A 27,894-nucleotide genomic window follows, 5' to 3' on the forward strand; every position below is an offset into this window, starting at 1 on the left:
TATTCCCAAAGGGAAAGAAACTCTTAACTAAGAAGTCAACCAGACAATGTGCAGAAAACCTAATTGCATTACTGTTATTATGGCATCCCAAATCTGGCAGCTCACCAGGATAAAACAGTGAGCAAAGTCTGTCAAACTACTCAGGAAAGCAACTGACCCCCTTCTTAATGCTAGCTGTAACAGACATAGGGAATTACATTATCATTTTAGATTAACTTATTGGGAAATATTCCTGTAAAAATTAGCAAAGCAGCACCATCTAAAAAATATCTTATACCCATCCTGAATTTGATTCTCTCGCCAGATATTTTAGATTAAGGAAAAAAAATATAGAAACAATGTCTGCAAAGCGTTCAAGCACTGAAAGAAGCATTCCGTGCTTCATTATCAATAGCCTCATTACACCATCAGCTGAAGTGCCGACTAGCTCTCCTGTGAAGATTTATCATGTATAGTGGCCACTCTGAAACATAGGTAGCGGAGTCTTTTACATTCCCTACTCAAGAGTCTCCCTGCTGTGCTGGAAATGTCAGTCCGTTTTTTTGACGGCTGCGCGCACAGATTGGAAACAGCAGGAGAGCTTGGGAGTATGACTGCAATACCAGCAAGGACACTTGTCTTCACGGCACTGCTCACGTGGCTCTGGGAATGCAGGACCCTGCTGTTCTCTAATATTTACACACACCTGGAGCCATCAGGAGCAGTAGATGCAGTCTAAAGGCAGCTTGCTTCTTTTGTGTTGGGGGCTTCACTTTCAAACAGGGATGGCAACAAAATCCTACTGTTTCCCTATCCCTGTTCTGCAAAACAACACACACGTGTGCAAGCACATACAGCACGCGGTATGTACAGTAGCACTACAGGGATTATCACAGCCTTCCGCTTCGCTTATCCTGACCATCCCACGCTTTAAAACATCATTGCAGTTCACAGTGAGCCAAAGACGTTCTTGCTTGCCAAGACTGTAGTTTTGCAGTCTCTTGTGAGCAACGGCAAGCCCTGAAACAACATTCACCTCGGATGGAAAGCACCCTTTTTCTTTGCAGAACACTTGCCAGTACAAACTTTTTCCAGGACTTTTTTGGGGTGGGAAGAGGCAGGGATGGCTTACGAAATCTGCACCTCAGAACATACATTTCAAATATATGGAAATATCTGTGTTTCCTGCATTTGGCTTTGGCAGTCTCAAAAGAAAACACACTGCTTGTAACCTTCAAAATAAAGAGAAAGTTTACTGGTAAGTAAGTTTCTAAAACAATTAAAATGTCAAACAACTAAAGTACAAAAGGATGACATTAACTTTGAGTATGCAAGACAGCAAGAGAATACCATATGCTTTCCTGACAACAGTTCTTCGGAAGAGTGTAACATACTTTTTGAACAAAATGATTAAACGAAGTCATTAAAATGATAGTTTGGTTTGAGGAGTTTTAAATATGCGAGAGGCTTTAGCAGTCCTGTTTTTGCATCTGAAATGAAAAGAATGCTATGCTTAAAGTCACCAGCCACACTTTGCTGATTGAGTCTGTATAGCAGTCAGAGTAGAAACGAACTTTTAAATATGTTATTCCAGTTTTATTTAGAAAAAATGGATTCCCTTGTTTTCAAAACATAACCTCAGCATTCATTCAACATTTTATGCTACAACATATTTATTTCAGTAACGATTCAGACATAAAATCAAGCTAGCAGAGCACTGGACATCCAGACAAATACACCACCCACTGGCTCACACGCATTCATTTTGGTTTGCCGAACTTCATAAAGCACTCTCCCTGATAAGAATAATGTTCATGCCCTAACTTTTTTTTTTTTTTTTTTGCAGTATCTAAATGTAAAGTAGTGATATTTCACACCAAAATTAAACACTGCATTTTTTTACTTACAACTCTGAAAACGACTCAAAGCCAGGCAAGGAAGTACTTTTAAGAAAGTTTTTGGAAGGTTACATGCTTCTCAACTATGAAAAAAAGGTAAACCATAATTTTGTTATGAGAAGCACATGTGAGTCAAGCTTCCACTGGAACTAGACACTTTACAAAATTATTAATAATTACAGCTTTTCACTAACATAAAAAGAAAACCTGAGGGGGCAGTTGAGAATGGACCTTGGGTTTTGGTTTGTACTTTTCTTTGCCCTGGGCCCTATGTCTGAAATGCTGGTCTCCTCCTTTCCAGAGAAAATCTGAGTAATTAGAAAAGTGACACAAACACAAATACTATGAAAAAAATAACTAACATTCACTACCTGTTCTCCAAATAATTGTTTAAACATATTTTGTAACAAACTGGAATGCAAGGACGTGACTTTTGTCTTACATTCTCTTTTTTTAATTCAAACGCTTGAAAAATATTTAAAAGGTGTCTCTACCATTTCAGACTTCCTCTTGGTGTACATCTAAGTGGCCCTCAATAGGACTTACTCAAAATTAGAAGAAATCAGATGCAACACCACTGTTCTTTATAAAGTACCCACAACAAAAGTAAATAAAGCTTTATTTCTACATTATAAAGCAGAAAAAAGCACTTTAGTTTGCCTTTAAGACATGAATTTGTGTATATAAAGAAAACACATCCTCACTTCAAAGTTGGCAAAACTTTGCATTCGTATTGAAGTATTCATAAATCATGCAAATATTTTAATAAAACAGCTATTTAATAAACATCTATTTTAATAAAACATGTATTCTTCAAAACAGGTACAAACAACATTTCAGGATTCATCACTTTAAAAGGAAAGAAATAGATTCCAGTGCTACAGTAACTGAAAAAAAAAGACAACCCAGAGGTAAGGCAAAGAGCAACTTAATTTGTTGTTCCATCTATAATTTACTTCTGGACTCCCCTTCTGGATGCTGTGCCTTTCTTGGCTTTTGGTGAGGTCATCTTCCGCCTTCTGGTAGCTACTGCATCAGCAATTCAAACAACAACAACAAAAAAAGACAAGACTTTCTAAAAAATAACAGAAACAGATCAGAAGAAAATACGTATAGTCTTAAAGAGGACAGATCGACTCAGATCATGCATTTAGTTTTGACGGGGGGGCAGGCGGACACATGACAGGGACTCAGAAGAATTTACCACAACTTCTGGGCACAACATTTTTTCCTGAAAAACATGTTGTACAATTCAGCTTCTCAAACGGTAGCATTACATACCTTGGAGCCAACTTAATAGCTCAGGTCCACTAAAGGATGAAGAATCAGATCCTCTTCAAAACCTAAACTCCTCCTTCGTCCCCATGCACCAACTTTTAGTTCCGCATTAAGCCATTTTTGGTGCTCTTTAGCCCTTCCGCTAAGCTGATCCAGCTCCACAATCTGGCAAAGAACTTTTCTTTGGTCCAACAGTCTAGTGAGCTGCAGCATCTCAGAGCATTCTGAATGAAACTTATACAAGGGGAGGTGGAAGGCACACCGGCAGAAAAGAGGAAGAGTTTTGTTTGGCACTGTTGAGCTGTTAAATCAGCTCAGCTATCAGTGCAACTTCACCTACACATTTCAAGCTACTATTTGGCAATATTCTAACAAGTGTAGCAAACAGTGCCATCTAAGTAAGATTCCTAACAAACTTGGCAGGCAGGTTGTTCAAAAAGACCATACTCAAGTGCAGAATAAAAAACTCCCTGCACTTTGATTCTTTCCTGCCCACTAACAGGGAAAAGGGGAAAAAAACCAACAAAACACCACAGCTCATTTCTGTAAATCACATTCAACTGTAGTCACTTTGAGAAAAAAATATTACTTACCATAAAAATTGCTACCATTTTTGCAAATGCAGTAACAGTAATATGTTTTTCATCTCTTAGCCACAGTATTATTTGGTTTACATTTTTTTTTATCCTGACTTCCCCCTTGCAGTCAGTATGCCTAACTATTTAAGTTCTTGCTTGTAAAGCTATATGTAACTCTACAGTTCCTGTTAACCTTTTAATCTGGAGTACTGACAAAGAAAAAAAGATAAAATTGAGTTTCATGGAAGTCTGTAAGAAAGAAGCTGCTTGCGTAAGACAACAGCCTTTGAGCAGTAGGAGTCACGGATTGTCCAAGCTCAATGAGTATGTCTGGGGGAAAGTAAGAGGTGGAGAACAATACAAAGCAAACCCAAACAGTTTTGAGGCTGCCCAAAGCCAAAACCACACCAAGAAAAGCAGCAAACTACTGCAAACAGTTTTGCTTTCCCGTTTGCTTAATTTTACACAACTTAATTTGCTCTGAAAATGTTGATTTGAAACTAAAAATACCAAAATTAGCTTTGAAGAATTCTAGTCTTGAAAATAAAATGGAGAATGAAAAAATATTCTTGTTCCTTTTTTGTCCAAAAGCACTTGCTGCAGCCAACACATAACTATAAAAAATTGCCAGACAATACATCTTTGATTAATAAATCACTTTAAAAAACCCAACACAACGGACAGCTCTGGTGATAGTCTCTCATTGAGCAGAGCAGCTTTACCAATGAAAAATATGTTCTGGCAAAACACACCGCTGCCTCCCCCCCGGCTGCTATGTAAAAGTCAAACCCATTCTGGTACCCTTACGTAGCTAAAAGATACACAAGCAGGTATCATAAACGGGAGTAGTAAATTAACTGTGTAAATCTTTCCTTCTCTCAGCTAAAATCTGGTTTATGTTCAAGAATTATTTTATCATTTTCAGAGTCACAAAAGTATTTCAGCTACTATAACTGAGAATTCTAGCAATAGACGGTTCTCCTGAGTTTTCCAATGGAGTATTCAGTGGTATGTAGGTCAAGCTGTCCTACCAACTGCATGAGCTCAAAGTTTTCCTCTCTCCACCCCTCCCGAGATTTTTTTTTTCGTGGAATCTTTGTATTGCAACAGAAAGCAGAGAACGACCCAAGGTTTCTCTTCAAGAAAATACAATAACCTGATCTTTTCCCCTTTCATTAATCCCCACTGGTTATGACTGAGGTAACCGTGATTTTTCTTCGCATCCAATCATAAGACTGTGTGATCAGACACGGCAAAGACAGGTCAAGTTCATGGTTCTATTATCACAAAGATGGTCAATATGAAAATGATGAACTTCAGCAGGAAGGTGTCGGTTTATAGAGAAAAAAAGAAATGAGTTACCAGATTTTCACGTTTGTATTTCAAGAATGTAGTGTTTCATGGCTGTCACAGACAATACAAGCAGCTGCAGCTCACCCATCCCTCATTCAGCAAGGGCTTACCCATTTCTAGTGCCTGTGCTGGAACATCAAAAAGGAGAAGACAGCTGCCCTGTCTCCGATTTGTCCTTTATGTTTATTGCATTAATGAATTGTTTTCAAGGCTTTTCTAAACTGTTCCCTCTGCAGAGCATCAGTGGAACGGAGTGGCAGCGATCAGCAATGAATCATAAGCAAATGCCTGGATGTTTCAGGAGTCAGGCCTTGCTGGGTAGACATACTAGTGCTGCAGCAGCACTACTCAACCACTGCTCTGCCAATGAGAAACTGAAAAACTAATGTTTTGTAGCCACAATTCAACGTGGTATTTTGAAGACAGCAAAACCTGGGAAACTCCTGACACATTTGCTCATGAGGAAAAAGCAACTGGCATAATAAGGTTTTCTGAAACAGAGTTGTTTATTCCATACAACTGACTGCAAAGATCTGCAACCTGCTTGCAGCTACTGACCCCAAAGGGTTTCTAACGTACCTGAGCAAAGAAATCAAGAAACACGCTTGCTTTCTCCTTTGGAAAGAGATCAGGAAGTTCCTGAACCTGAACTTGACTGTTAGGGCACAAGCCAGAGAAAGCCTTGCTAAAGCCAAGGTAAGCAGCACGCACTGCTCTTCCTCTGTCCACTCAGTTACTCACACATCGCTAGAAAGGTACCAGGTTAGTGCGGCATGATTTCACCCTGTGCAAACCCATGCTGGCTCCTCCCTACCAACTTCTTGTCCCCAATCTTTGGAAACGGCTTCCAGAGTACGTGCTCCGCCACCTTCCCAGGCAGCACGGTGAGGCTGCAGTTCCCAGCTCCTCGGGCTTGCCCTTCTTGAAGATGGGACAGACATTCCCTGTCTTCCAGGCCTCAGAGCCTCCCCTAAGTGCCATGCCCTCTCCTGCTTCATCAGGAGTGTCCCCACAGTGACACTGGGGATGGACTTTCGAGCGCAGGAATTGCCTGGCCTTCTCTGTACCCCCCTCACGCCTCATCATAACTGCCATCAATGCCGGTTATGGCAGATGCCAACACCGAATTTCTGCTCTGCTGCTCCACCAGCCAAGAGCTCTCCCCTCTCACTAAGAGCTGGCAGCAGAGAGCGGTGAAGAAACTTGAGCACAGGCCACGTCTGAGTTTATCACAGTGACTGACAACACAACGTGAACGTCAACATGTTCTGTCCCTGCTTCCTCTGTGGAGAGACACTAGAAAGCAGCAAAAGCTGAACTTCTCTTTGACCACTCTGGTGCAGGCTGGAGAAGTTTCTTTACACCTTTTTCCTTTGCAGGGGATCAAAACCTGTGCGATTTCCCAGCGTTCCACGGCCACCAGAAGCTCACCTGCTACCTTCTGCCCAAACCACAAGGAGGACTGCTCTAAAATACAGGGAAAGTCTGGGAACTGATCACGAGTACCCCAACACCAGCCTGGGGTCTTAACACAGTTGTGGAAAAGGACATACACACATGCTGGCCTTTTGCCTGGCCTCCAGGACAGGCTGAAGGTGCAGCGGCGAACAGAGCTGAAAGGAGCAGAGCGCTCTGGAGAGCTGTACGGTTAGGGAAAGGGGTAGAACGCGATGTCAAGAAGGGGAACGATAAAACAAAGACGTATATTAGATGACAAAGTTTATTAAATTTCAAGCTGAAACAGAATACCTGGAATTAAATACAGTATATTAACTTCACAAATATGTATTCATATAAAGAGGAACAGCGTCACAGCAACATTCATTGCTTTCCTCACTGCCTGTTAACTCAGGTCCTTGAATTAGTGGGTAAAACCCCCAGATTTTTCCAGTCTTAATTGATCTCGGGACAACCATTCTTCCTTTCCCAGAACTGGGACTTTGTTCTGTCATCTTCTGATCACTACTGACTTCTGTGCACAGGAAATGACAACGCAGATCTTCAGTAACAGGTAACTCCCTGAAATAAGTAAACCTGCTTCTTTTATTGACACAAATGTCCCAGAACACTGGCTACCATCTGGGCTACCGCCACCGTATCGTCAGCTGCTAGCAGCAACAAAAAGATTGGCTGCCCTATCATACAAGGTTTGGAAAGTACTGAGGAGACTGGAAGTTAATATTTTAACATTCATTTTTCCCGCACATGAAGTGTTTCAGGTACAGCGCAGCTGCCGATGTAGTAACTGGGAACGTCTACAGCTGCAGCGGCCTTTAACACAAACCCCAAGATGAATACCGTGAGGGGCCACGGGCACAAACGGAAACACAGAGGGCTGGGGCTGAACGTCAGGAAATGCCTCTTTCCGATCAGGGTGGCTGGGCACTGGCACAGGCTGCCCATGGAGGCTCCATCCTGGGAGATACTCAAAAGCCAGCATGGTCCTGGGCAACCAGCTCTGGGCGGCCTTCCCTGAGCAGGGGAGCTAGAACGGATGACCTCCAGAGGTCCCTTCCAACCTCACCCGTTCCGTGGTCCTGTGATCCAAAACAAACATACCAAACCCACCACATAACTCTCTCTGCACTGCTACACACTCACAGTAATGTTAAACCTACGGCGCATAAGGTGACAGCAACGTAAAGTGCCCCGTCCTCCAGCATGACCACTGGTGAAGATTTCACTTTATCGGCAGAAGCAGTCACGGCATCTGGACTGAAGCAGCAGGCTCAAATCACATCAAATGATGTCCTAAGCATTAAAGTAACACTGGAAACATTAAAAACACATAGGGTGAAAGGATTAAGCAGAACAAAGGGAATGCTTTTGTTAAAACACAGAACATCAGTGGAGAAAAAATAATGCTTCTACGTTAACAAGAAACATTTTGACAATTCTGTCACGCTCAAGAATCAAGGTGAGTCATTCTGCTGGTCCGACAAAAATAGGTGTGCTTCTCGTGGCGAGTGCAAAATAAAACACCTATGCATCAATAAACCAACAGGCAAGTGCAATGTGCTTGACATCCATTTAATAGACTTAGAATTCACATTCGGACTGCAATAAACACATTTTCCCATCTGAACTGTGGGATGAGAAACTATAGACGCACTATGTAAACAAAATTATTTCCAGAGCTTTTTTCCCCAGCATTTTGTTCAAATCAGGTAATTTTTGGTTAAAACATCGCGGTGCTCCTGTACTGCCCTGCAAAGGGGATCCTGTCAACGTGGATACTTTCTGAAGATCCGTCAGAAGATACCATGGGAGAAGCTCCAGCAGATCCAGCTTCAAGTTCAGCAGTGGCTAGGGAGAAGAGAAACAACATTCCGGTGTTGCTTTTACCCTAGACAGGGCCAAATCAGTCACTATGAAAACATCATGGATAACTGGAGAGACTACAGTCCAGAAAGAGATTTAAAAACTTCCAAGGGGACATAACAATCAAAGGGCTAGGCACAAAGGAAGAAACAATCTTTTTCCACATTTGCCTACCAGCCAACAGTATTTCTAAAGCCAGTGACAGAAATTCTATAGGCTACACATTGAACATCTTCAGGGAATCCACAAATGACTCCTGCTTGCACCAGTGCTAAACTGAGCCCCCCTGCAGACCTCACGAACCTCCAGTATCTGTTTTCCTTGAATGTTCAAAGCAGTGATTTATTGGAACTCTGCTCCTAAAAACCAGCTTCTGCCTTCTCTGTGACAAACTTAAAAAGAATCCGCCGGTGAAAACGCAAACACCTTTGCAATGCAGTCAGGCCAGGACAAGTCTCCTAGCCTGGCACTTTCTTTGAGGGGCGTCTTTGTAACTCACCCTGGCAAAACCCTCTTTCCTCCACAAAAACACATACTCAACGAAAGCAAGCCCACCTTTCCTGTTCTTCTCCAGCCACATTTTTCCGACAAGGTCCTGAAACCAAACGCACTCTATGACACCTAGCAGATGCACAGTCAGGTTCAAAATGCACACGGATGAAATGCAACGGCTTTGTGTCCATTCGGACACACGGAACGAGCTGTGAAGCTACAGCTGAACACTCTCTGTATTACCAAAAGCATGCAGGAACAGAAGGAAATTCTCGCAGGGGCTACCTGCTTTGAAATAGCACCAGTCACTGCAAAGCAAAGCAGTGACTCTGGAGGAACGACTACCCTGAAACAGGTGGAATTCCTCTTTCGACACCTGGCCTCATATTATAGAGCATGTTTCATGCTATGTGTTAAAAGCATTCAACTCATCTGATGTTTGCCTAAGTGCTACTAAATGATCTTTTCCCAAAGAAAGGGTATCTTTCATCACCGATTATATTTTTCTTGCTTATTCAAAAAAGACTGCAACATATAAGCTACAAATACAAGCAATGGACAAGAAACAGCAAAAATCCAGACCCAACAGCAGAGAATGGGCGCGGTATGATGTAGTGCGGAATGCAACCGACGCACATGGAAGAAGCAGTGATGGCTGAAGTCTATAAACGTCTTCTCTCAGGGCTTCTTTTACGTTTGATGTTTGTGCTCAAGGATTCACTCTAGAAAAACGTGACTTCAGCTTAAGCCAAGTGCACCCGTGTAGAGGAAGCGGGTTAGTTTTCTCTGCACTTGTCTTTTTCAGGCAACTGCATAACATTCTACACAATCTTTTGGTAAGCAGGAAATTTTCACATTCAGGTCTAAACTGGAAAGCTAGCAGAAAAACCTCCCTGTGCTTAGCACAGGAACTTGACAGCTTTCAAGCCATTACATTCAGGAGTTAGGAACACTCCTCTTTTTCCTTAAAAATGCCCCTAACAGTGACACATTACCTTGTTTAAGTTCTTTAGCGATTCTTTCATCTAGTTCCTGCCGTACCTAGAATTATACAGAAAATATAGTTAATATTTTAACAGTTACATTTTTCTAATATTAAACTTCTAAAACATTCTTAAAATCCACACATAATGAGAGAAAACCTAAAAATGTAATTCCAAGTAGACACACCTTGGTTTGGGGTTTGATTTTTCTCGAAGAGAAACTTTTGGTCAGTCGGGCTGCAGCTGCCTCATTGCTCAGCAACGTTAACAAAACAATTTGTAACTCACCAGCTGGATTATTACTGGGCATTTAACAAAATACACAGGAAGAAAGCAAGAAAGCCTAGCGCAGTTATAGCAGTGAAGGTACGGCTGAAGTTTATCATCAAACACACAAACAGGATGTCAGCTACATGCCGAGATATGTACAAATGCCACCCACAGGGACAAATCAGCCAGTTGAGGCTGGCTTCTGCAACTTCACAGAGAGAAGAGCTGCACCAGCAGCTGCTGCAGGATTGACATACACCATTTGTACAGAAAAAAGCGTGTGCCAATATTCTTCTTTTCTCCACCTTAAGATGGGAAATTGAAAGAGCTCCTACAGATGACGCCAAAACTTCTTTATTGTTATTGCAAATACCACGACACACATTTATAAAAATATAAAAGCACACACAATTTTTTCTTGCAAACTGTGTACTAAGAAAAACAACCGCAGCTACAGCTTCTACGCAGCGAGTGCTGTGGGGTTTATTATGTAGCTGGAATCAGCCTGGATCACTGCAAAGGAGCACTTACGCCTCTTCTCCCCTAGAAAGTGGGTATTGTTACCAATTAAGTTATTCTCACTTATGATTCTGCCTTCAGAAGCCTTCACAAGAAGGAACCACATCTCCTAATTTAAGAGTCACAGTCCAAGCGCTATACGCTGTTGTTTACGTTTGATGGTACTTGCTACTCCTACATTTTTTCCATCAAATTTGTGACACACAGAAGTGAATTTCCAAACACGTATCATACAGCTTCCAGGGCTACGACGGCCATGAAGATGCTGCAGGGCTTGGACCTTGTGAGCTATATGCAGAGGCTGAGAGCTGCAACTGTTTCTTTGCTGGAGAACAGGAAAGCTCAGGGGGACCTTATCTATGTGTATAAGTACCTGGTGGGGGGAGTACAGAAGATGGAGCCAGACTCTTCTCAGCGGTGCCAAGCAAAAGAACAAGAGGAATAGGCACAAATCCAGATAGAGGAAATTTTAACACAAGGATTTTTATAATTATTATTTTTTAAAAAATTGTAAGCATGGACAGCCACTGGAACAAGTTGCTCAGAAAAGGTTGTGGAGGGTCCATCCTTGGAGATGTACACCACCTGGCTGGACAGAACAGTGAGAAACCTGCTACGGCTGACCCTGCTTTGAGCAGGGGTGAGGTCGGACTAGATCATCTCTAGAGGCCCCTTTCCACCCTCACTCCTTCTGTGACTCTCTTGATTTTAGTACTGAATTCCTGGGGGAAGGAGCATTTATTTCATGAAATGAGCAGACCCACCTAGCAGCATAACAACAACAAGAAGAACGGAAACACTGCACAGGGTACTCAACAGGACACAGAGAGCAAGAGCCTCAGGAAGGAAACCACTCTGCTTACCCTCACAAGAGCAGCAGTAACAGGCAGTAACTGCAAGGGTCAGAGGAGCGGGGCTGTAAACCAGCGAAGCGGAGGGAAGGGCTCTCTCTCCAGGAACACAGGGAAAGCTGGGACCAAATTCACCGGATCCTGCAGGAGAAGCACCACTCTGTGATACTTCATTGAAATACTCTGTGCCAACAGAGCTGCATGAACAATGGAAAAGGACCCCCCAAATCTCTAATTGTTTTCAAGCAGGTACGAGCAGAAGCAAAATTCCGGGGAGAAAGGACCCCCTAACTCCTGAGACGAGACACAGGTAACAGAGAAAAGCAGGAAAACTAATGCCTAGACCAAAATACGGCCCAAACCCAGGACCAAGCCCAAGCAAAGTCGTAGTACTTAGTGGTGTTAGAAGAAACCACTTTCCCTGGTTTCCTGAGTCTTCACAATGACTAGAAGGTCCACAGGACCCTCCGCAACATGTACAAATCAATCAAGAGAAGAAAAAGGTCTTGTTTTCCTCTTACTCATTCCATCAACGTCTTTGTGATTCTCATCCATGTCTGAGGGAAGAGAAATAGGTGGAAATAAAGCCAACACACTGATTTCTGAAAAGGGGATGAATGAAGAGCCAGGCAAAATACACCTCCGAGGACCTTAACTTGCCTCCACTTTTCTCCTTCCCCCCAAACCCCTGGGAAAGGCATCACAGCTGAGTGTCCCAAACCTCCTGAGCAGGTACTTCTCACCTCACTGCACATCTCTTCAGGCGGTAACACACCAGGTGTTCATTTGCAGCAGGCACCTTCTCAACAGTTCTTTTTCAGAAAGTGGTGTTGACTTACTACTTATCCACACAGGCTGCTTTAGCACAGAGTAAGCTGGATCCTGTAAGACTCCGTGAAATGATGCTCCGAGTCTGGAGTACCAGTACTGTTCTGAAGTTGAGTTCCTAGACACAACTGCTGCGACCACCAAGAACTTTTTGTATATCAGAAGTGGCAAGGAGGGTAAACCAGCCTACTCCTAGAGCTCAAAGTTCCATTATAACAGATTAAATCCATAGACTATCATCTCACAGACGGTTAACTACCACCGAAGCCCTTGCACTACAAATACATAAAGCAGAGAAGTCCCCTGCAGCAGTCATTCTTTCACTTGGACAAACTAAAGTTCAAAATATGCGCAGTGTTAGGAAAATGTGAATACATCAGTAAGTTTTAATCAAAACCTAACAGCGTAAACAGACAACATTTCCAGTATAAAATACCATCCCAACATTAAACAATGCTGGCTGCAAACCTTGCCATGTATCTGGCTGCAGAGAAGAGAGAGGGACAGATTTTTGATGAAGGAGCTGAAGAAGAAAGAAAAATGGCCTTATGTTCACAGGTCTTCAGTGAGAAACAAGAACGTGGCCTACATGTAAATGAAGCAAGTAAAAAAGCTAACAACAAAGACTGCTACAAGAGTGCAGAAAGCCAAATCAGAAATGGAACAGAAATTGAAAGATGAAGAGGAAGCAGACATTTCCCTTCCCACATTAAACTGGTTTCATTTATCCACTGATTCACCCTGGTTGCAGAGTTCACTGTTCTTGTCTGTCAAGACACGCACGTTCATTTTCACCAGCCTTTGGCACAGCTGTTAGGATTTAAGCTTGACATTTGTTAAACCTAACAGCAGGACTCCAGTCCCAAAACCTCCTTGCAGCACTTGCAGGAGACATTCCTTGCCTTAGGCTATGGACTAAGGGAGCAGGTCTGAAATGCTGAATTGCTAGTTGCTACAGTCACTGTCTAATGACATGCACAGAATTTGTCAAGTACTTGTAATTTATTCCACATTACTGAAGCTCTAATACAAATAAAAAACACCAAAAAAACCCGAAGACATTTGCATGGGATTGGGATTCTACTGGTTAATAAGCTTGTGCCAATATGAACTTTTTTCTATTTTTAAAGATCCTTTTGCACTTCAAGGTTATTCATTTCTGTAGCGTATATATTTGATAAAGGGGAAGGGGCTATACTGGAATGGAACACATTTCTTTATGCTCTTTTAAGAATAACACGCTCATTTTTTGCTGAACTTGTGATATTACCATCTTCAACATGTACGGCTCTATGTGTAATCACTGATAGTCATGCCTCATGTTTAGGAAAACGGTGCAATCTTTCAAGCCTTTAAACACCAAATTCCTTAGTTAAGTCTAAAGAAGAAACTGTGTCCACTTGCTAGTGGAGCACTCCTTCCTCTTGTCAGCATCATTTACCAGTGTTTTTTCCAACAGCTGCAGGACCAATGATCACCATCATTTTGAATAAGAGCAGTGTGAACTATTTTCACCTCTTTGCCCCTGAAGCTATTTCAAAGCTTGTGCGCAAACGAAATTTACACAAACATCTTCCTCTTCAGAATGGCTGGCATGTTCCCTACTTCCAATAGCCTTTCTCACCTTGAGGAAGCTACTACAAGGAACACCAAATCTGCAGAGAGCTTTGACTAAAAAAAGTAGTGCAAAAGGACTGCCTGAGGCACACTGCAATTTCAGCTTCTTAACTCCCTGTCATCTAGAGCTTCAGTGGCAGAAACATTTGTCATCTCCAGCCAAGGCAGCACTGCGCATCCTGAATTTAAAGGCAAGGCAAATTCTGTAGAAGGGAACCAGGTTAGTGGGAAAACAAAGCTGAGGCATAACTGAAGTAAACAGTGAAGTGAAGAAAAGGCTTAGAGTCAGAGAAATTCTTCTGCTTTGAAACAGTCTGGTGAACAGACAGAATACCAGGCGGCACAACCAGCAAAGCATTTCAAAATAGACTAACACTATAATCTCTGATTTCTTCCCTCATGCTCCAACTTGCCTCCTGAATGGCACGGGACTCCTGCGGAAATGACAGCACAGACTGTGCATCTGGTGATTTTGCATTTGGAAACTGATTGAGATTTGCCACCCATTATTGTATGCAGAGGGATACATGCAGTTTTTCCCTTTTGTTACTTCCTGACTTCAAAGTCTTACGTTGCAATTCAATCCTCTTTTCTCAGATGCATGTTATGCACATGACATACTGCACCCGACTGAGAACAATTAAGCCCGCAGTTCTAAGCGAAATACTCGCCTAGTCCTCTAGCAACTACTGCACCTCTGAGAACTCAGTTCCTTTCTTCTGAAGGACTCCAGAGAAGATCAGGTTTTAAGAGTTCCCTGAATACACTGAACGTCAGGTGACTCGAGGCTACAAGCAGTGACACTACAATTAGTCTCAGTCGTTCCCTAACTGGTGATTACAGGAAGAAATACCATAAAAAGATGTGCAGCTGGATTTAGTAACAGGGAGGTTATTTTTTTTTCCTGTTTCTTCTTCAAAAAAAGAAACCACAACTGTTAAACCCTTTTCTTTTAAACTAGGACAGCTTTTTTCCTAGAAGTGGGATGGTTTCCTCCTTTGCCTTTTTCTTCTTGTAACATCTCGCTCCCATCTCTCTCTCTTTTTTCCCTGCCCTCACTTGCTCCCTGCTCCCTGTCCCTCTTGTTCCCTTGTCCTGGCTTTCTTCTTACTTCAGTTTTGCAGTGGATCCCTGAATTTCGCCTCCTTTCTGCTGCTTGCGTGCAGAATAATCCCTGCAGGTGGTACAGTACTAATTGCCTCCCACGTTCTTTAGGTAGTGTTATGTCCACCCCTCTGACACAAAAACCACATTCACAACGATACAGAAAAGTTCATCTCTTAACTGCCGCTGCTACGCACTACCTACACACTGCTTTGTCTATTTTTGTTTTGTTGTTTGGTTTGGTTTTTTTCTTTTTCTTAAACCAGGTGCAGTATGTAGACACGTTATTTTAAATGGATTCTTTCCAGTGTAGGTGGGACCACTGAACCAGGGTAAGGCTTAAAGGTGACCAAATGCTTCTCACATCCATTCAACAACAGAATGTGCGAGGGACAGACACTGACTGAACAGGCAAGCTTGCCCATGCCTCAGTCCTATGCTAGGTGGGAAACCGATTACAACTACTGACATCTGTTTCCAAGTCTCATGATATCACGTTTACCATTCTGTGAGGGATGTGCTATCATGCTGACTGCTAATTACAGGGCATATTTTGACCAGAGGTATTGCAGAGGTTGCAGCTTTTTACCAAATTAGAAAGCTCTGTAGACTTCCTGAGGAGCAGTTACATATAACACCACATAGCAGGACCCACAAAATCAAATGCCTCCGAGGCACAGCATTCGTCCCGCACTCAAGTGAGAAGTAACGTGCCCTGTTCATACCATCCTAGTTTTGAAGCATCCCTTTGTTGGTATTGTACTAAAACCAGTTCCGGTGAAGAAACTGCTAGCATGAACATCAGTGAAGGGGGAAAAGGTGTCTCAAACAAAGAAGTCTGATGGGATTTTGCACTCATCATAAAGATAGCTGTTTTAAAAAAGGTCATCCACAGAATGGCTTGGGTTGGAAGGGACCTTAAAGATCATCCAGTTCCAGCCCCCCTGCCATGGGCAGGGACACCTTCCACTAGACCGGGTTGCTCCAAGCCCCACCCAGCCTGGCCTTGAGCACTGCCAGGGATGGGGCATCCGCATTAAATTTTACTGAAGAGCTTATTTGGGAGCTTCCTATGCCACAGTATTCTTCATCACAGTTTCTCTTGCAAAAGAGAACTTGCAAAAAAAACCTGTTACGCAGTTCATCATTTAGAACTCAGTATTTTTTGGTCTTTGAGCGCTTCTGGAAATTTTATAACCCTAATGACCAGAAGTCTTCATTTCTACCACCTAGTTGTATACTGGTTTGATGAGCAATTTGGTTTAGCATATTAGAGCATATGGTTTGGAACTAGAAATGGATTCTAACTTTAGACTGAAAAGCACAACCTTGCTTACAGATACTCTTCAACACTAGTTGAGAACAGTATTTAAAAACGCTTACCTTAGCCACATAGGCTTCAACTCTGTTTCTTGATGGTAACGTATTCACGGTCGGGGTTAGGAAGCTTCCTCCTAGATTTAGACTTCTATTCAGTGCCGGATTGTTGCTAATATGTCCCAGTTCAGTTGAATACAGAACTGGACCACTGACAGCGCTGCTTGCAATTAAAGGTTTGCTTCCATGGCACTCCTGAAGGAGCTTAGCGTTGGCTTCTGCTCGTCTCTCATTAGCTCTGAAACATTCAGAAGCATACAAAGAATTATCTTTGGTAATAACACTTCCGCAAAGTTACCCTCCAGGTCTTTGACTATTATCTGACTTCTGAAAGTGGAAGGGATTAAGAGAGTTCAAAAAAAATGTCCATAATTTGATCTGAGGTTTTTTGAAGAGCCTATTTCTAGGTAGCCACACTACCTGCAGGAAGCAGCAAGAGTTAACCAATTCTTTGGACTTCTCAGCATTAAGGCCTCAAAGCAGTCTGTGCACACCATGTGTTTACATAGCTCTTCCTGAAAGGTACATCACCGGCGTAAGAACTCTGGGCTTCCCTTCCTTTCCCAAAGCAAGCTGAAACCTATGACATGCGGCTAAAATGGAAGCCAAAAGATTTTTGTTGTTCTTCTTCATAGCACCAAATGCCGTTCTCTGAAGGGCCTATCCTTATTCAAGCAGTAAAGGACATGACATTCTCTTTTCTGCCGTACTTAGAATAAGAAGAGGAGATTAGAGACTGGCAAAAAGGCTGCCTGTTAAAACAAACTCAACTTCAAAAATATCCTATTAATGCCCATGATCGGTGGTGTTACTGCTGGAACACTGAAGAGAAACGAAGATAGTTCCAATGAACAGGGGGGAGCCTTAAGGTACTTTCATCACAAATATGCTCTCTTATGCATAATGCTGACCAGATGTAGAAAAGGTATTTAACGAAGAAAACTGCTTGAGGAAAAAGTAGTATCTTATTATCACCCCAAAAATGCACGGACTTACCCTTCCAGTTTATTTCCTAGGCACCTTCCATTTTTAACTTCCTCCAGATACAGGTCTTTGTACTTTTCCGCTTCTGCCTGTACAGATTCTTTTTGAAAAATACTGTCTCGTTGGGTATTTTTTATCCTGTCCAATTCACGTTCGAGGTCTCCAATTCTGTGTTCTAGCTGGCTTGTCAGCAAAGCATGACGACTGGCCCTGATTTGTTCTAATCTGTCCTGGGAGGCTGCCTGCATCTGAAGTAGATACACACTTTCAACCACCGCAAAGAAAAAGAGAACTCCCCTCGCCAGTCAATTGCACGTACCCAATTTCAAGGGCCCAGCTCTATTCAGCGAGGCAACTGTGCCTCCTCACTGCCATCAGCGACCAGGGCAGAACCCTGGAACTACCACACTAAATGATTCTTTTCATTCAGAAAGAACCCCCATCTTAGCACTATTCTTCATCAAAGCTACTGATGGAAGAACACAATCTCTGTAGGACAGGGCATAGCATTCCTCAAAGAAATTATGGAGATGCCGCACCCCCAGCCCCCACCCTGCAGCTTTGGTGACTTCTTTTCTGAGCGTTGCCCCTTGTGCAATGACTAAGGAAGATGTGTATGCCTGGCTGTGACAACTCTAAGTTGCAATACCCATTCAAGGATAAACAATGAGAACAAGACCAGTGGACAGTGATACCCCTCCAAGAACTGCAAAATGAAATTCTACCTTGGCAAGTTTTTGATTCAGGGCCTGCAGGCACACTGCACGCACATGAAAGCGTCTTGCCCAACCATATTCCCTTCTCCCACCGCCCTTCAGGAAAAACAGAAGTACAGCGTAACACATGGAATCAGGCACCACCCCCCGCCCCTATAAATGACAACCAAAACAGAAGTCTATAACAGACACACATAAGAAATGAACTTACCTGCAAAATCAGATTGACTTCTTGCCGTTTTTGTCTTATTTCTTGTTCAGCTCACTCTTCCACCTCTCTTTTGGATTGTTCTATTTGGCTGCGATCCACCATGTTAGTCTCCATATGGTGTTTGAGATTAGCCACCTCTTCTTTCAGCTGGCTTTTGCTCTTCTCCAGTTCTTCATGGTTCCCACGCATGGTGGACAACTCCTCTCGCAAATCATGATTTTGTGCTTCTAGCTGCATGCCTTTTTTAGGCTCTATCTCCAGCTGCTGGGAAAGTTCATCAACCTGTAGACAGGAAAGGGGAAAAAACCAGGGAACTCAGAGGGATCTAAAATTAGTCAAATCTGTGAAAATTGGTAAAGGAGTTGGCCATCAAGACTATTTATCACAAAAGTGAAACCAGGCTCTTCTTTTAAAACAAGAACAGCTTTCACATAATTTCTGACAGCATTCCTCAGGTTCCCATCCTTCCTCAGTTCTGCAGTGGGTCACGGACCGAGAGGTACCAAACCAGCGGCATGACACCCGCAGGGCTAGGCTGAAAAGCACTAGGGCTATTCTTCTGCGAGATGTTCATACGATCATAGGAAATCAAACACACCCATACCCAGTTACATCACAGCCACATTCTGGTTTCATCAGAAAAAGAACCATGTGTCACGCTTCAGAGGAACTGTCACATGCTGTCACACGGTCAAAGCTTTGTCACAGAACTGACAAGGCAAGAAACGGGTACCCTTCTCTTCCATTACGCTAAAAGATCTGGAAGTAGCAGTTCAGAACACCGCTTTTGCAGCAGTGGTGGCAGAAGACAGTCTCTTTAGGTCAAAGCTGCAGTTTGTTTTCAAAAGATTTCCAGGAAATATCAGACTTCCCATAGGTCCCAATGGTCAACTACAGCTCTATCCCCTTCTTTCCCCCTCCAGAAACATCCATCGTCTATACCTATTAACCATAAAACATGATATCCCATCATCTTTTATTTTTAAAAAAGTGGGGGAAACCAGCAGAGTCAACACTTGAAAGTCTCTAAAATACCTAGAAACTTTACACTTATTTAAAATTGCCCAAACGTAATTCCATTCCCTGTCATTCAAAATAACTCTTCCAACAGGAACACAAATATGCTGCTAACCTGTGAACTAAAAATGAGCCACTGTCAAGGCAGTTGACTCGTTCTACAATAATATCTTCTAAAAAGGAGCATAACTTTGAAACACAGCTATCTCAGTAATGAGCGGAGAAGCAGCTAAAAGGTCACATGCTACCGAACGGCCAGAGCAATGCAGGAGCGGGCTGGAAACTAGGACCACGCGTGGCAATCGGTTAGCTGAGGGGAATGTGCTCGAGCTTGTCTAGACAACAATTAACATGATGAGGCATGTTTGCAGAGCACAGGGGAGTGGGAGACGGATGGCACCAAGGAAAGGTAACACCTTGCTGTTAATTGCTGGTAGTTAACCACCAATCAGGGATTGCCTAGTATGCAAGGCTTAGCTTCAAGAACCAATTAGTTTGAAACGCGCAGCTTCTGAAAGTGTATAAAAACGTGTGCTTCTGTACAATAAATTGACATTTGCTTGCATCAAGCTGCGTCCCGTCTCTTCATTCGCCGCAGAGCAACCTCAAAACCATTTGTGGGTCTCTAAGACCAGGAAAGACGGACTGAGTCAGCTACTAGTAAGCAACAAGTTACAGGGTTTCTTCCGCACCACCTCACACTGCATTGTGCCCTGGGAAGCAAAGACACCATTCCGAAAAGCAAACCCCCACCTGCCTCCTGCTCAACTCGTGCCCGAGACAGCCTTCAGGGGGTGACCTTGGGCAAGGCCAACTGCACAGAGCTGTTCCGAGTGATGGTGGCGTTACTCCCCTCTCTTCCGAGAGGGAATGCATCCGTCGGAGCCCGACGATGCTGCCACGGCCTCAAGCTGCAGCCAGGCCTGTGCTGGGCCTTCACTGCTCTCAGCCCTGACCCTCACCCATGGACGTGATGGCCCAGTAGGACTGCAGACCTGCCCATCCCTATGGACCGGCCTGGTGATCTGCACTCTTGGCGCACTCTGCTTACTGTCCCCAGAACTCTTCTGCTCTTCTTGGTGAGGGCCTGTGGGGCTGATCCCTGGCCTGTGTGGTCACAGACCCTGCCAGCCTTGCTGTGGCTCTTGCTTTGCCCTTCCTCTGCAGGACAGCCTACCCCTGATGTGCCCTCGCAGATACTGCTGTGTACGTAACACTTCCGTCTTTACCCCTAAGAGCTACATCAGTATTACAGTCGCCTACTACTGTGACCATAGAAGGAACATCAAAAAACAGCCAAATAATTTCAGAAATACAGCCAAGAAAAAAAGTCAACAATATGAAAAGAAGTATAAAGAAAGAACAAAGGTTTCACAAGAAAAAACACCACAATAACCCAAACAAAGCAAAGCTCACCTTTGTTCTTAATCTGCCAATTTCATTGACCACTTCAGAATACCTGTTCTTCACTTCTCCCTGCAAATTAAGCTGGGACAGTCCCCCTCTCTCCTCATACACCCTTAGTTCCTTCATAGCTCTGCTCAGCAGCCTCTTCAACCTGCACAGCAAACTAGTCATGAAAACAATGAAGCAAAGGAACAAAACTGGACTTTTTCACATACTCTCATGTAAACAGCACAGACACAGCTTGCTTCATCTTTAACGTGCTTGACACACCAGGAATTACCAGGAAAAACCAGTATTCCTGTGCCACATACACTTGGAGAGTCCAGATTTCACCTGAAAAGAGGAATGAAAGACTCCCTTTTTCCCAGGAGAACTGCAGGGCTACCTGCACCTGCAGTTGTTTTGGCAGCTAGTGAAAACTAGGGGCTGGTGTACAGAAGTACCTTGAGAACTAACACGAGGCCGGCATCTGCTCACAGTTAGGTACACCTATTTTTACACTAAAGTTTAATAAAACATGACTTCTACGCAGGGATACCTCTTCACCATGCTAAAAAGCCGTCCCTCTTACAGTCTTTCTGCAGATCGAGGTTTCTTTTCATTTCTTGGGCCAGACGTAGTTCAGCTGGGCGTTTCAACTCTACCAGCTTCTTCACTTCCTTTCTTTCACTCTCACATCTTTCTTTTCTCTTTTGAAAGTGTATCACACACACAGAGCACAGGAAAAATACCTACGTACAGTCTGTGCATCTAGCGCTCTCCACAGAGAAGCTGCCGGACGTCTCTATCCGTTAGCCACGTTCCACAGAATGCCACGGGACGGAATTCCTGAGGATATTCCATCCCTTCAGGTTTCACATCAAACAGACCAATACGTAACTACAGAAACAGATGCCCTCGCTGAAGCAAAGGCCATCCTCTTCTAGACATAACAGGTGGAAAAGATGCTGGAGAACACTTTTGGCAGTGCCTCTGCTCATAGTAGGGATTACGTAGGTATGCACTTCATGGGAGAACATGGATCCATCCAAAGCTTTCATGGGATCTTCCAGCAACCAGCAGGCAGGGGCTTGTGGAGGAATCTGATCTTTTGGAGTTCTTCAACATTTTATTCCCCTCGGCCATTACCTCCACCTCTTCTGTGTGGCCATTTACTTAGCCACATGCTGGTTTTCCTCCTCTTGGTGTTTTCTCAGCCACACCAGAGGAGAGCTGGCAGCTGTTTTGACTTTGTACTTCCATTTTCCCTCTACAGAAAAGGAGAAAAGGGGAAGGCTGTCCCTTGGCAACTGGCAGGCGCTGCTTGTTTCCCAAGCACTCGTTCATTTACCCAGCATTCCTTCAGTATGTTTTTCGGCAAGGCTTTTAAGCTCCCGCTACGCTGAAAACATACAGCAGCTCCTCCACACACGCACTGGAAACATCAAGCATTTTAAACCTGCCCAGAAACCAAGGGGTCAGAAGATGACCACACAAAATCCAAGGAAGAACTGGGAACTGTGGCCTTGCTCGATGTGCTCAACTGATAGCAAACCACACTGGGAACTCTTCCCAACAGAGCCACTCCAGAACTTACACAAGGATACCCATCTAGCTTTTATTTGCTTCCTCCATGACCCCCAAACGATAAGGTACTCGCAGCCTGAATGGCAGGGATAACAGAAAACAATGATTTGTAAGAACCTGACCAGAAGGTGCATGTGGTTCTCCTGGGTATTGGCTCGGTGCCTGGAGAATTTTCTGGGCTCACCTGTTGCAACAGTTCAGCCTTCTCCTCGTCCAGCTGAGCAACGCGCTCTTCAAGGTGGGATCTTGACTTCAAGTGCTCCTCCCACGTGCTGTGCAAGTCCTTGGATGTCAGAGCCAGCATGTTCTGCTTCTGCGTCTGTGAAAGCAACAGTGGCAGAAGAAAAAGTAAGGTGGCCGGAAAAGACAAGAGCGCAGGAGAATGCAGTAACTTACACAGAAACAGGCCTAAGCTCTCCTCCACCCATCCAAGACCTATGGCCAAGGTTGGTGTGGAGTGTAAAACACACCTTAGGAACCATAACCAAGAACAGCAGCTGGAGCTGGTGGGAAGAAGGAATACTCTAGAAGCGACAGGATGAGGTTACAACTTTGGGGGATAAGATGACATGCACACACACACAGAATCACCCTACAGCTTTCCTGCAAAGCTCCTCTGGTTCCCTCTATACTTCAGTTTTCGTAAGAACACTGCAAAAGGTGCTGCAAAAGGACAACATTCGCTCCTGCTTTCAACAGCTACGCTCAGATTTATTCATATAGTTACAGACATTAACTACCTTAGTTTTCACCTTTTTTTCCAACTCCTTTTGCAAGCGCAGCTTGTCTCTCTCCAGGTCACTGTGGTAGCGTGTAGTAACTTCAAGTGAAGCTTCTGGCATAGATTGCTTTTTAAGTGCAGCAGCAAGCTCCTGCTGCAGTTGTCCAAACATGCCCTAACGAAACAGTTAAATTAGCATGAAGAAAGTTCTAAGAACATGAAGTACGCCTTTAACTTATTTTGTTATACGGTTAGACCTGTCTAGATTGAACCCAAAAGTATGAGATTTTGCCTGCCACCAGCAGGCATCTGCACAGATGATGACCTCTCGTCATCTTTCTCAGCTGAGCACCTTTGACTATCAGCAGCTGTTCATGAGGATTTCTGTTTCCTAACACATAAAAAAGGCTCAGGTATTGTTCTTCCTTGAACAATACACAGGAACACACTGCAATCGGGTATTTTTTGCCTAACAAAACCCAAAGAAATCTGTTGTGATCTAAGAGCCACAGTATGACTGCAAATATTACTCCGGTGACTGAAGGCAGGACTTTGTGTTAGATTGTTCTTTCTTCTGTTTCTTCACTATACAAATACAATTAAATGAATACAAATATCTGAAAGCTCCTTTGAGATACACTTTAAGGGTATGTTGAATCACATCCTCTTGTAGTCTTCTTACTCAGCTCGTTTTAGAAATACTGATAGATTAGGTTTACAAAAATCTGGATAGCTCATTATATATATATAGCTATATACATATAACACACACACACTCTCTCACATGATCTTCAAAAGGAACCCATTATTTTGGTAGTAAGAATACAAAGCAAGTCACAGTTTACAATGATTGACAGTACTGCTGGAGTGTGGCTACACATCATAAAAGAGAAAGCTTAAGGTCACCGTCTGACATGAACTTTGAGGAACAGGCAGGCCCCTCAGAACCCTCAAAACACATACAGAAATCAACAGCTGGACATTACTAATACTCTTCAATCTTGACAGCAGCTTACAGAGAACCTCTTTTTTCCCCTCTATAGAAGCTTCATATAAATCTAGCCCCAACCACTTCACTTCTCTGTATCTTCATTTCTCAGCCCTCGTGTATTGGATGGTTCCTCCTTTTATACCACTCTCATTCAGGTCATCTGTGCAATACTTACATCAAAACCATCAAATACTTTAGACTATTCTATAGGGCATAACATGGACTAAGGAAAATAGATGGAAAAAAGTTCTAGAGAAGAATCACCTTTCTTGATCAAAGCTTAGACTTGGATACCTTTTTTCTGTTCTCTGCTTAGATCTGAGGACTAATATCCCCGTTGCCAAAACTTTCCGCAATTCCGAGGGAAACATAACAAACCAGAACAAATGAGTATTCTTTGGTCCCATGCATGTAACTTACACCGGATACATTGGAGGAACAAACTAATTTCAAGAACGGACAAACTTTAAATTGTTCTTTCTACGCATATACTTTACCTGTCTTTCTACTACGTCAGTCTCGTATTTAAAGACTTGTTCCCTTAAATCAGTACGCTTGGCATTTAAATCCTTGTTTCGCTCTTCTATTAGATAAACTTGCTTTTCTGTATCAGCTCTAAGTTTGTTGAAAATGTCATTAAAACGCTCCTGCCCATAATCCGCTATTTTTTCTTTCATGATCCTCTTGTTCTGCATCTCTTCCCATTGCTGATGGAGTAAGAAGGTTTTCACTCTGGAGCTGGGCCAATCGCTCCTGCAGGGACTCCTGTTTTATTACAAGTTTGCTTACTGGATCTTTCTCAAGTTGTCGAGCATGATCGCATTCCTTTGCCCGACACTGGCCTTGACTTAATTCTTTTTTGTCATTTCTAAAAGCAAAGCTTTTTCTCTGAGCATTTGCTTCAACTGGTGAAGCTCATTTTCTAGCCTATTAGCTTTGCTTTTAGCTTTACACAGCTGCAGAGACAAGCTCTTGTTGGTTTCTTGCACGTCAGAGAGGTCACGATGGAGCTCGACTTGCAAGCAAAGGCATTCATCACGTTCTCTGGGAAATCTTCGTTCAGCATTGCTTTCTGATGACAAATGAAGTTCAAGTTCTTGAACTGCAGCGTTCAGGGAGGAACGCAATGATTCAATTTCTGTCTCTAGTCTGTCTTTGCTTTTGTTTGTCTGCTCAAGTTTGGAAGTCAGCACTGCAGATTCTCTCTTTACTAAGTCCAGCTCCGCGTTGAACTGAAAAAACATTTGTCTTAATGCTTCCTTGTGCAGTTTAAGTTCCTTTTTGAGAGCTTCATTTTTTTCTTTCAAGGTCTCATTTTCCTTGAAATATTTTCCTTGTTCCTCCTGGTGCCTAAGTCTTACTTGAGTGAGTTCTAGCCTTAGCATAGCAATCTCATCTTGTAGTAACTGATTCTTGTACAACAGATCCTGTTCTCTATCAGTGCTGGATTCCTGAATGACAGGGAAAATGAATAAAGAGCCAATTGGGAAATGAATCTACAAAAAACCTGCAGCAATAAACTGCATTTTAACATTTCTAGTACCGAAGCATGACTTCGAAGATGAAGTTTCAGGCAATAAGCTACTCTGTGAACCCATGCACATGTACAACGTACGTACCCAACGGAAGTGCAACATAGCCTTAAAACCTAAATGAACATCCCAAATATACAGTTACGGTTTTTTCCCCCCTTAAACCAGCAACCAAAGCTTTTAAAATGACAGCGCTTTCTTGTATGTGCATGCCTTTATAATACTGCCTTTAAGGTTGAATTAGTTGTGCTACAGATCTGGTAAAAACAAGGCCAGAAAGGGTATTTTCCTTCTCAAATGTCTTCTGAACACTTATCCTTTTGTATTACTGAAAGTTAGCTATAAGACTCAATCACCCCCGGAATGCAATAGTCCTGTATATTTCCTCTTTATTGTATGTATAACTTTTTCCCACTTAAACACATTCACCCTACATTTATTGGGCAGCACAGCCAAGAACAAAAAGGCTTCAAGGCACTGCACATTCTTTAGGAAATTCAGTAAACTCTTTTCAAGATCTTTTTTAATACAGTGTTTATGATTGCTTTTTCTCCTCCAGTTACTCTAACTCTTACAGAGAGTTGAATTCATTGCTGAGAGTCGATCATAAAATTTTAGTTATGTGGAGGTGGCAAAGAAAGGCATACTTGAAGTAAGTTCAATAAGGGAATAACTAATTAAAAAATAAAAGCAATGGAAACACAAACACTGTCAAACAACTTTCTTCCTGGTCAACCTTGCCATAGGTAGCTAGGTGTTTCACTGCTAGAAAGCCTAAAAAGCGATGACAAAATGTCTATGAAATGGAAAATAACAGATAGGTTAAGAAATGGGGTAAATAGTGTCTTCTATTAGCTTCCGACTTGCACAAGTAATTCAGGTACATACAGGAGTGATGCTGCTTTCCAGAACTTTTAGACATAAGAGAAAACAAGAAAGGTATTTACCCAGATAAGTTACACTGGTAAACAGTAAATAAACATCAAGAAACAGAAAAAGTTATGTAAGATTTATTATGACTTTAAAACAAACATGGTGAAATGTAATTTATTAGAAAAAAAATCTGCTTACCTCTGAATTTTTTCCTATAGATCTTCTTGTCTCTTCTTCTAGTTCCTTTTGTCTCCCAAGGTGGTTGTTCAAAATTCCTTCTTGAAGGGCTCTGGCCCTCTTTTCCTGAGAGTGCTGTCTCTGTGTTTCATCACGTTCCTCTTCAACCTGCAGTAATACAATAAAACTGCTTGCATCTTAAGAAAAAACAGAGCTAGCAATACATCTTCCCATTCTCCCTTGCATACTTGAAAACATTTTTGATTCCCCACCGTTATGATAATCCACCTATAAATAAATAAATTTAAATTTTCTTATGAAAATTTAAGAAGGCGAAATACAGGATGTTTTGTAGTAATTCAAAAAAAGGTCAGGCTTTGCCTGAAATACAAATGAAACCTAAATTTTGAAAAAGGAAAAAAGGAATAATAAACTGCAAAGCAAAAAAAAAAAAAAGAACAGCCCAATTGTGAACCAACTGTACTCTACTGTCCTCAAAATTTGACAACTGTTATCCAACGCCTCTTCCGTGAACAAAGCGCCTCCTTCTCTAGGCATACTGGAATACAATTGAAAAGAAGCAGAAAATAAGACAAAGAGTTTAATTCATTATTTAATAGACCTGTTTCAAGAGCTTTCTCAGTGCTCTTAACTCCATTTCTAAATTCCTAGACTGTAACTCAAGTTTCTGTTTCTCCTCCATCTCTTTACAACATTGATCTTCTTTCCTTCGGAGGTCTTCTCTCCTTTTCTCACACAGCACTTCTACTCTGAGCCTCTTTTCTTCTTCTTGTTTCAAAGAAGATCTGGGATTTAACGGAGCATTTGAGAAACAAAAGCACTGATATAAAAGTAGATATTCCACATGATGAACTTGCAGAGACAACTCAAACCATAAAAAATGTTAAACGTTTTCAGAGTTCATATTTTTACTGTACTTTTCAACTTTTTAAAGAATTCTAACTTCATGCCATTGTGCATGGTATCAGTTGTACAAGATACAGAAAAAAAACTTTGAGTGATTTATCAGTTATTTGTAAGTTTGTATAGGGAAACACACACCAGTGTGCACACTTCTATAATAAAATTTAAAAAATCCATCTTCATATTACAGCCATTTTGCTGAAAAAGGAGTTTGTTGTCTCATCAGATCAAAGCATCGTAAACTTTTACTATGGTTAGTATACATTTTCTTAGTATACTGAGCATTGCCTACACATTACGGATTCAGTGACCAGAAGCAATACTGGT

At 42.4% G+C, this 27,894-nt stretch overlaps 1 pseudogene; it reads right to left on the bottom strand.

Moving 5' to 3' along the window:
* Positions 1–6,792: 6,792 nt before the first annotated feature.
* On the bottom strand, positions 6,793–27,761 carry LOC130143510 (ankyrin repeat domain-containing protein 26-like; annotated as a pseudogene).
* Between the last annotated feature and the right edge of the window lie 133 nt (positions 27,762–27,894).

The sequence above is a fragment of the Falco biarmicus genome, unplaced genomic scaffold, assembly GCF_023638135.1.
Source record: "Falco biarmicus isolate bFalBia1 unplaced genomic scaffold, bFalBia1.pri scaffold_36, whole genome shotgun sequence".
Classification (NCBI taxonomy): domain Eukaryota; kingdom Metazoa; phylum Chordata; class Aves; order Falconiformes; family Falconidae; genus Falco; species Falco biarmicus.